The 9,879-nt window shown below is 44.1% G+C and overlaps 1 protein-coding gene across 1 annotated transcript in view; it reads right to left on the reverse strand.

The window, feature by feature from the left end:
* The window catches only part of NAB1 (NGFI-A binding protein 1), a 45,765-nt gene extending 37,255 nt beyond the window's left edge, over positions 1-8,510 (reverse strand). Inside the window, exon 1 of the mRNA XM_072931593.1 lies at positions 8,412-8,510. The gene's annotated coding sequence lies outside the window, so the exon portion shown is untranslated. The remainder of the gene's footprint in view (positions 1-8,411) is intronic.
* Positions 8,511-9,879: the final 1,369 nt, after the last annotated feature.

Raw genomic sequence — 9,879 nt, forward strand, 5'->3', positions numbered from 1 at the left:
CATCTTTCAAGCTTTTTACCCTGATTGAAGCAGGGTAAAACCCCAAATTCTGTGAAATGGTCTGCACACCAAGTTTCTGCAAAGCATGCTGATTTTTAAAGGTGATTTTCTTCTGAATATACAAGCTATTCTGGAAAATTTGACAAATATCTACCTGATTAAGCCCACAAAGGTGTGTTTCTACATTCTTGGGTACATTCTTACATACCTGCCCAGAGCTTCAGGCTTTTATCTTTTTTTTTCCCTTTCTTTAAAATCAAGGCCAAATTTTCAACTGGCAAAGTAGATCTGCATATTGGTGTTTAAGCCAATGGGAAGTTTTACCTGAAGTTTGCAGAGTTACACTGCTCTCAGCTCTGCTGCCACTCTCAGTTGTGTGAATCCACACAGGGCCACCAGAAATCTGATTGCCAAAGATCACTCAGCTTTGTTTCTAGTGGGCAACTGCCATATGGATTCCCCTTTCCACTGAGCTCTGATGTGCCTGCATCCCTTCTCCTGCTCCCTTACCTCATTAGGGCTTATGACAGAAAGGCAAGTCATTGCCTGGAGCTCCTCGAGAAGCAAAGCACAGCTGCAAGCTCTTCATGCCTTTCCATCAGCATTTTTGTGGCACAGCAGCAATGTTCTGTGCATCACAGGCACTGAGCTGTTCACTTCCAAAACCCTCCCAAGTTGTCTGTCCTCTTCTTTGATCTTTCCATCCATCCCTTTGGTCACCAGAACAGGAGCTTTGAGCTTTCTAGTTTTCAAATGCCTGCATTGCTTATGGCATTGCCAACCTCAGCCAAGAGCTTGGCAATCTTCCCTCTGACAGAGAGGCTCTGTGGGGAGGGGATGGACTCAGGAGGCAGCAAGGGAGAGCAGAGGCATTTGAAAGTCATCCTTCAGTGCAACTTTGAGAAAGCAAATCTGTGACCAACACACAGAGTGACAGGATGCAAATGGGGACATCTGAAAACCCTTTCCCACGGTGGGGAGAGTTGTGCTGCTGTTCCAAGTAACTCCTCTTACAAGGCTTACTAATAACAACAATTAGGCGTAGTAATAATAATAATGGGTCATGGAAGAAATTTGGGGTTCTGACTATTATTCAGTAGGGAGTGAAATATATCACAACTATCTCTTTTAGAAGTGCTGGGAAAACCTCTCATAGTTAAGGATTAAAGTACCAGGCAGATGTGACATTTAATATCTGAACTGCCATCAGACAGGAAATTGCACTTTAAGTTGCGTTGTTATCCAAGTTAATAATCATACTAATAAAAGAAATAAAGAAAAAAATAAGACAGCTCTAACAGTAAGCACTGTGTGCTGTAGCCCCTGACACCCAAGGGTGGTTCCTATACCACAGCATCCCTTTGGAGCCAGCCCTGTGGCTGGGGATGTGAGCAGGCTTCACATGGGCCCCCTGTGCCGCTGTATGAAACACACTGCAAGTTTCCAGGTCACCCTGTAAACCAAAGAAAAACTAAGACACTTCCCAAAACGAATGAAAGTCATCTCTTCTTTCACTTCCCCTAAATGCTTGTCTCTGAAATGTCGTGCTGCGTTTGCCTCAACCTTTCAACGCTGGAAAGGCTGTGCACAACAGTGGCAAGCTGTGTGGACTGAGTTCTGGCACAGGTGGATGGAGCAGGAAGGAAGTTAAAGGGGGAAAAGTTTCACATTTCAATAGACAGAGACAAGTATTTCCTATAATAAGGAAACAGGATTTGACAGAATATTTTATGTTTTAAGCTTTTTATACCTTGCTTAATAAAAACTAACTTTTTTCCTCCTGCTACAGTGTATCATGCCTCAGATAAAATCCTTTTGAAGAACAACATGCACACACAGTATAATCTGACATTATTCCAGTGCTACAGGGAACATCTTGAACATAATTGCACCACATGGAAGTTGACTTGCTATGAGAAAAACACACAAAAAAGCTTTCAAAACAAATCTGTAAACACATTTATGCTCCCAATAGCCATGATAAATCCAATTAACCAGCCAGGATGTGTGTTACAAACTGTCACTAAAGAAGTTAATGCAGTTTCTGTGTCGGGGAATATTCCATCTCTAAGCAAGAAATCCTAGTTCCAAACTGCCCGAGGGTCGTGATTTTATAGTCAAGCCCCATTTTAGAGGACCAATAGCCAAACCAAGACTCTTTAAGCCCAGCTCACACAGATCCCATCCATGCTGGCACTGCATTACCTGACCCTCACTCTGCCTAGTCCCAGCATCACCTTCTCTCTGTACCATTTAGGGCCTTCAGGATCTCTACTTGCCTCTAATACAAAACAGGTCCTGCAGATCCACATGCCATGGCCCACACAATACCAGTCTGACCTTCTGCTCCCAATACACTGAAAACATACAGCTGAAAACAAGTGGGGAGGAATTCTTTCAGCCTGAAACTGAAGAAATTCTTTCCTGCAAATGCCAGCAGCGAACAAAGGAGGAATGCTGCCATTGGACTGGGAAGGGCATGGTGTTTTGCAGCCTCAGGAAACAAGAGACCCTGGCTGAAGAACATCTGCTTCTGAGGAACATCAAACAATCCACAGCAAGATTTCCACTGGCTACCTGTTAGCCACACTGGAAATTAAATCCTACTAAATCAGAAACAGCACAGTAGCTGTAACACCATTGCTTTGCATCAAAACAATTTAAATGTCATCGATATTTCTCATGAGGGAGCAAATTCCATTTATGAGCAGTCAGAACAAGAGCAACAGCAGCTGGTCTGGGTCCCCACTGAAAACTGGTCCCAGTTGCAGCTCCACAGTGCAAACCAGAGTGTTGTGTTCCACAACAGTGGAAACCCAGTGTGGAACATCTCAGCACTCAGCCCCACTGCTGGGCATCCTAATCACACATTAGCCACGTAGGTAAGACTTCAAAGCTCAACAGCTAATTATCCTTCAAATAAAGGGAGCCAGTGGACCCAAATATGTTCCTCCTTTCTGCAGGAAAGGGCTGAGGAACACCCCAGCCATGGCTCCCCCACAGTTTCCCTGTTCCTGTTTCTAAATCCTGTGCACACGACGGGTCACCCCTCCACAACCTTTCAATTTTTCTTCTTCAAAGGTTTGAAGTCTCCATTTTCAGTGGATGTAGCAATGATCTCTCTCAGGGCTGTGGTGCTATGACTCACAGCAAAAGAAACTAATATAGCACCTGGCTTGGATGCACAGCTTGGAAGCAAAACCAACAACAGGGAACATTTGCAGAGCAATACATGCCTACAGAATATTGGACAATGATTTAGAGCACTACAAGTTTTGGCCACTTTGAGAAGTTTTAGAAGTTTCTTCATTCTCAGCAAGTGGCAATACTCTGTCTTAAGGCATCCTGTGGCCACACACAATCATCTTAGTAAACATGGGTGTTCTGGGCTGGAAGATGCTGTTGCTGGCAACAGGCAGTGGCCACCTGCCTGTGGAGTAGGATGTTTCTCCCCTGGCCTGATGCCAGGAGGAGCTGCTTTTTCCCCACTGTCTTTGAATATAACCATGAATATTTTTATCCCTGTCCTTTCTATGAGTAGAAAAGCATCAGCCAGCATCTTAATCTCCCTACAAGGATTATAGACACTTAGATAACAACAAATTAAGAAACGGACGAGCATTAGCTGCATGATTCCAGCCTGCTGAGTTTATTTGGGCATACAAGCTGCTGAAGCCACACCTGCCTGGCTCAGACACCATCTGAATGTTTGCAGAGCTGCTGGACACCTTGAGCAATAATGACAAGGCCCAAGGGCTTTATGAGTATTTCCAGGTGTGTCTAAGTTGTTTCTGACCTCTTCAGACTGCAGCCCGTTTGGCTTATGGAGCTGGCAGGATCACCTGGTGTGTTTGGTATTGGAGCTCCTTTGAAGCAGGGAACAGTGTTTGCAAGCTCCCTCTGGCATGTCTCCATACTGAGGAAGCTTGCTCAGAGCTGGGAAGTGCCAAAGGTCCAAGTCAGCTGGCAAATAACACCCGCCTAGGGATGCTTTCCTTTGGACATGCAGTACTGGGAATAGACTTGAAGTTTAATGACACAGAAGAAAAGCTCTTTTTTTCCAGACCATGCTGTTTTTGAAATTAACAGCTTAAAAAGGTTATTTTTTCACAACTGAAAGAAAAAATCCAAGCCAGAAGCTCAGTCTCCAGTTAATTTTAACATTTTGACATAAATATTTTATATCCTTTTGCATTCATATCCATATTATAGAACTGGAAAAGCCAGAGAAATGCTGTGCAATTAAAACTGCTTGGAAAAGGAGTTTTGACTTTCAACCTGGTGTCACTCTTTTGCCTGCATCTCTTGTGCATTTTCAGCATTATATACATACATAATCCAGCATCCTAATCCTGAGCCAGGCTCTTCCAGGCACCTCTGCCTCAGAGGAGCCTGGTACTGATGCCACAATCCTTGGCAGATTTTTAACAACACTGAATGTGGCTCCACATCCAGAGGAAATTGGAGCATGAGACAAGGCTGGCCATGAGTAGATAGAAGGAACCACAGCATCACCCCTCACTTTCAGAAGGTGCTCTCACTCCACACTGTGGTAAACTGGACAGTAGATAAACCAGTCTGTCTCCCTGCTCAGCAGGAAGGATGTGTCCTTCTGTGTCCCAAACACAGAAGTTACAGCTCTCCCTAACACCTTGTCCTGCTAATGGCATGAACTGGGCTCTCCCGCTCTTTCACACTCTGGAGATGTGCCCTGCAGCCAGGAGAAGTCAGATTTTCACACAGGCTCAGCACCAGAGGAATCCCACTGACTCCAAGAGAATCAGAGCAGCAGGACACAGAGAGAGAGAGAGAGGTGCAAAGCTGTAAAGCCTCTGGACAAGCCCTACTGCAAGGGCATTTGGCAAGTACCTGTGTTGTATTTGGCACCAGATCAGAAAATGAAACCCTGCTAGTACTTTGAAGAGAAAGCCTCTCTCCTCACCTTGCCACACTTTTTCTTTAAGTCATCCTTTCTCATCCTGTCAGAATAGATGCCAGAGCTGGAAATACTCACTTTGTGAAGAGGATGAATCAGGGAAAAGTGCCTGTTTTCTTCTGTGACTTTTTTGAAGATTCTCTGGCCACTGTCAGAGGCAGGAGCCCAGGCTTGTTCAGCCTTTCCTCTGAGTCAGCATAGCAAGTCTTTACCTTCACTTGCTGTCTGACACAAAAGGAGAAGAAAAGCATTTGTACTCTGCTGCGGTCACCGCCACAAAAATCCTGTTGTTGTCAGCAAGAGGTGAGACGGATGTCAGGAGAGGCTGAAATGACTCCATCGGGGAATATTTGTTAAAATCTATTTGGGGCACATCCTGCATTCCTCAAGTACCTGCAGGAATGGCTGTGACTAGCAGGGGCAAAATGACTGTACATCCTATCCTGGGTAGGATAGGATGTCCATACATGCACCAAGCTTCGCTCGCTTATCAGTGTTTTACAGAAAGATAGCCCTTTAAACAAATTACTTTGTTTTAGAGAAAGACATTGGAAAGCTGCCTGTGAGCAATGTACAATGTAAATCCATTAATCAGGCAAAGCCACTGGCATATCTCTACCTAATCATTCCATAGCACTTATATCTTTGTCTCTCCCATGTTTATATTCGAATAGAACAAATGCAGCAGTCAAAAAATTCTGAGCTGGTGAAGAAAAAAAAAGTCATTAAGCAGCCTGTTCAGAAGTGCACAGAAAATGTGTAATGACAGAGGACTGTATCTGAAAGCAGGAAAAGTGGGAATTTAAAAAGACCAGGCATCCTGGGAAGGGAGGGGAAGCATGCCAAGCTGGTGTGCTCTGCCGGCAACAGGAATTGTGCACCGGTGGATTCCATGCGGGTGGGGGTGTACAGTGCTCTATCCACAAGGAACAGCAAGCTGTGAAAAGAAACCATCAACAACCCAACCCTGACCAGACAGGCTCTGAAAGAGCAGGGAGATATTTCAGGTAGGTTGGAGGTGCCTGGTGATGGCTGTGCCAATGGTCTCCTGCTTGAGCTGGATTTGGCAGAGCCCACACAAAGAAAATAGGAAGCAGCAAGACACTCAAAAACTTAACGGGTCAAACAGCAGTGGGGAGCCACAGGTTGCCTTTGTGTTGTACCCAAGAGCTGGAAAACATCATCAGAACCTTCTTAATAGAAAACAGCCTCCTTTGATCTAAAAGGGCTTGACAGGCTCCTTTGACAATACAGAGATTAACCCTGTAGGTGGTTGAGCACACCAAGGCTAAAATTTAATTTCAAGAAATGTTGGAAAGAGAATAATTCTTTTCACAGTTATTTAACAGTACTAACAATTCATTCTTCCAAGAGTACTTCATCAAATCCCAGGACAAATGCTAAAGGCTACTATAAGTGTGGAAACAAGAAACAACAGTCAATATAAAGATAAATCTGAAGGCGCAAGACAGACAGGCATGCACTTATCCATAAATAAAACACTGCTCCCATGGCCTCCTTACAAAACCATACCACCTTCTGTGGTTTCTCATAGCAAACACAGGAGGTTGACTACTTCTGTTAGTTCTCTTTCCTTCCCAGGCTCTCAAGGTTTGTTTCTAAATGAAATACAGAATGATGTTTTGAAGTTTGTGACAGTGGGCAAGCCCACTTTCTCCACAGGAGGGATGCAGCAATAAAACGGGCCCTGCCAGGTGCCGACCTGCCTGTCTCTTTGGGGTAGGGTTGTTCAGCTGCAGTGAAGCCCAGGTGTCTGAGACTCAGTCAGGATGCCAATGTCAGTGGTAGCATCACCAGAGTACTTACCACAAACCATCTGGAATCAACAGATTTAGGTAACTACTAAGCTAAGCCACACATCAACCAGTGGCCTAAGAGCCAAAAGTACTGATTTCTGAGTCAGCACACACCACTGACACACTCTCTTCTGGCATCTCCATCCACCAGCCTAGTTTATCCCTCATGTTGCTTTCCAGAGGGAACATCCTCCCCAGCACCCTGGCACAGACACAGGCTCACTCACAGCAACACCCCCATCCAGCAAAGCCTCCCACAGGAGAATATGTTCTATTCTGGGGTTTTATGGGGAAGCAGTGACCCACCATGAATGTTCTCTCTCCTGGGACCATTCCCCACGGATAAATCCATGTAAGGTATTAGTGCTGCACAGCAGCACAGGACACTCTCACAGCTGCTTTTAGGCTGCATCAATGGTCCTTTACAGAGGTAATGAGATCCCTTATGTTTGTAAGCAGGGGTTCAGAGGCTCTTGAAAAATGAAGCCCATAAACCTATTAATCAGTGCAAATTTAACATAATAAATAAGAGCCTATGGTCAAAAAGCTCCAACTGCTTCTCTCTTGCAGATTCAAAGCAAAGAAGGAATCCAGTCAGATTTGTATCACTGCTTCCTTGCTCTATAAATAGCTGCAACTGCCATTCTAAAAATAAACTAGATAAATATTTAAGGCCCACTGCTACTTAACTTACTGTTGTGCTTACATACTGCTTACTGTTGTGTAAATCAGGAGAAATATCAATGAGATCCATAAATTTACACCACAATGCTTTGCTGAAGTTAGAGGGAAGGACTGTTTTTCCAGTGATTACAGAAAACTCCTACCATGAACACTTCACCATCCTCTTTCCTTCCCCTGACCTACAGGTCCCTTTAACAGCCATGGGAAAACAAGCATGGGGGAAATGCCAAGAAAGCTGCTACAGTCCTTTTGCCTAATCCATAGGATGGAAAAATAATTTTTTTAAAGGGTACCTCTGTCCTATTTATTTTTTAAACTTAGCCTGAACAAGGATTGCAAAAGATGCCTGCTCCCCAGAGCAGTTTAGGAGTAAGTACTCTGCTGGAATTTTCTACTTAGCTTGGTATCTATACTTGTCAAATAAAACAGTGATTACCATAAAACTACAGCAAAAATAAGCAGCTATACTCTTCTTTTGTAGATAATTTGTCTGTCCCCAGAATAACTCAGTATTTTGCCCATGAAATGCTTCAGACTAATGCACTTCTGAAAAAAAACAGTTGGAGAGGAATAAAATAATCTCAAATAGCTCTTCTATCTAATTTTAACTCAAAGACACCATTTTACATCAAATAAAAAGACAACATAATGCACCTGATAATGAATCGCATTATTTGTGAGGGCACTAACAGAACACAAATTATTTGTATTGCTGGAATAAACATTGAACAGAATCCACCAAAACATGTGTAACTATTTAAAGGAAAACACAGTCATTCTCCATCCTGAATAAACCAAGGGGAAAAAACCAACCCAATCCAACCAAACCAAGACCAACCCAAACTGTTCTTGAGCACATATAGGTATTGTGTTATTCTGATTACATGGGAAAACTAAAGACACAAAGGCTGCCTGTTTTGCTATTTTTCCTTCCTTTTCCAGGAAACCAAATATTAAGTACCTGGCTTACTAACCTCCAGCAGTTGATCCTGCTTCCTTTGACGTTCACCTCCTACGAATGACACAATCCAACACCCACATACTAGCTCTAAGAAATCAAGAATGCTGTTGCTTCAACAAACCCCCATGCACTTGGGGCTAGCCAAAGAAAGACGAAGCACCCTGGAACTCTGGAAACAAATTATATCCACTGCTGACGTAAGGAGGGGGAAGGGAGGGCAAAGGGGAAAAAAGAAAAATTAAATAAACCAGAGGAAGCATCCTTAGTCATGCAGAGCAATGTGTTTAGATTTTAAGAGCACACCTGGAAATTGAAAGCCTCTATTAGCTCTAGCTAGAAAGTAAAGAGCAGGCCGCAAGTGGGCAATGAGCATTACCTTGTGGGGTAGGAATGGGAGTCGAGTGCCTTCTCCTCAGCCTGGCCTTGCAGGGGCTGCCTCCAACAGCACGAGAGCCCCAGGCAGGGCTTTGGGGAGCACAGAGGCCATCCCTCCCCACCTTACACAGCTGTTGCCTATTCCTGCTGCACAAGCCAAATAAATCATCAGCAGGGAGCACCTGGGGCCTTTGTGGAAAAACAGGGATTCAGCAGCGTTGAGAGGATTTGGTATGCTGTATAACATTGCAGCCAGGCTTTTACACACCTAGATGAGGGCATTGTGGATGATGTTGAGTGTTTTAGGGGTCAGTGTATGGGGTGGCAGGACTCCAAAAGCCTGGGAGGAAAACACATGCTGTGGACATGCTCTGCACCGCTCCTCTTCCTCCTTCCCCTGTTACTTAAGTGTCAATTTGTCATGCATGGAGCTTGAGAGCTGTGCATGCTGCATCCCAGGAATGCCACCCATCGCTGGGACAAACAGCATTGCTGCCTGCCACAGCCAGGTCTTCCCTTGAGTACTCCCAGCCAAAAACAGTTCTCATTCAATTTCCCACAGCTGAAAAGACCTGGGAAGGGCAGAGCTGACCTGCACCTATAAGTGACCTTCCCCTTCTCTCCTTATTTTGAATTATATTTGAGAAAACAGGTAAAAATACCACCTTTAAGCTCAGAGCCCCAGCTTTGGCCTAAGCACCATTTAGGAAATCAGACAAACAAATTGGAAGAAAGGAAAATGCTGCATAATTACTCAGAGCCACCCTGAAAGGAGGGCTGTTACCAAAACCACTGAGTCTCTTTTATTGAGGATTTCTTACTGCAGTAAAACACTGCCTAATAGCTGCTATATCCTGCTTGAGTGAGTATATTCTCCTCGGAAATCAGGCAAAGGTTTCTTATAGTTTTTGACAGAGTGTGGTCCCCTAAAGCTACATTTTCTGTCTGATTCATGCTGACTAACTGTAACCCTACGACAGTTATTGAAAGTTAATTAGCGGTGAAGTGCTAAGAGCTCTAAAAATGAAAATACAAGCGAGAACTGAATGCAGAGTGTCTCCCTTTCCAGAAAAAATACTGTCAAGAAGGTTAACATAACCAAAAAA

Source organism: Taeniopygia guttata, chromosome 7, assembly GCF_048771995.1.
Source record: "Taeniopygia guttata chromosome 7, bTaeGut7.mat, whole genome shotgun sequence".
Classification (NCBI taxonomy): Eukaryota; Metazoa; Chordata; class Aves; order Passeriformes; family Estrildidae; genus Taeniopygia; species Taeniopygia guttata.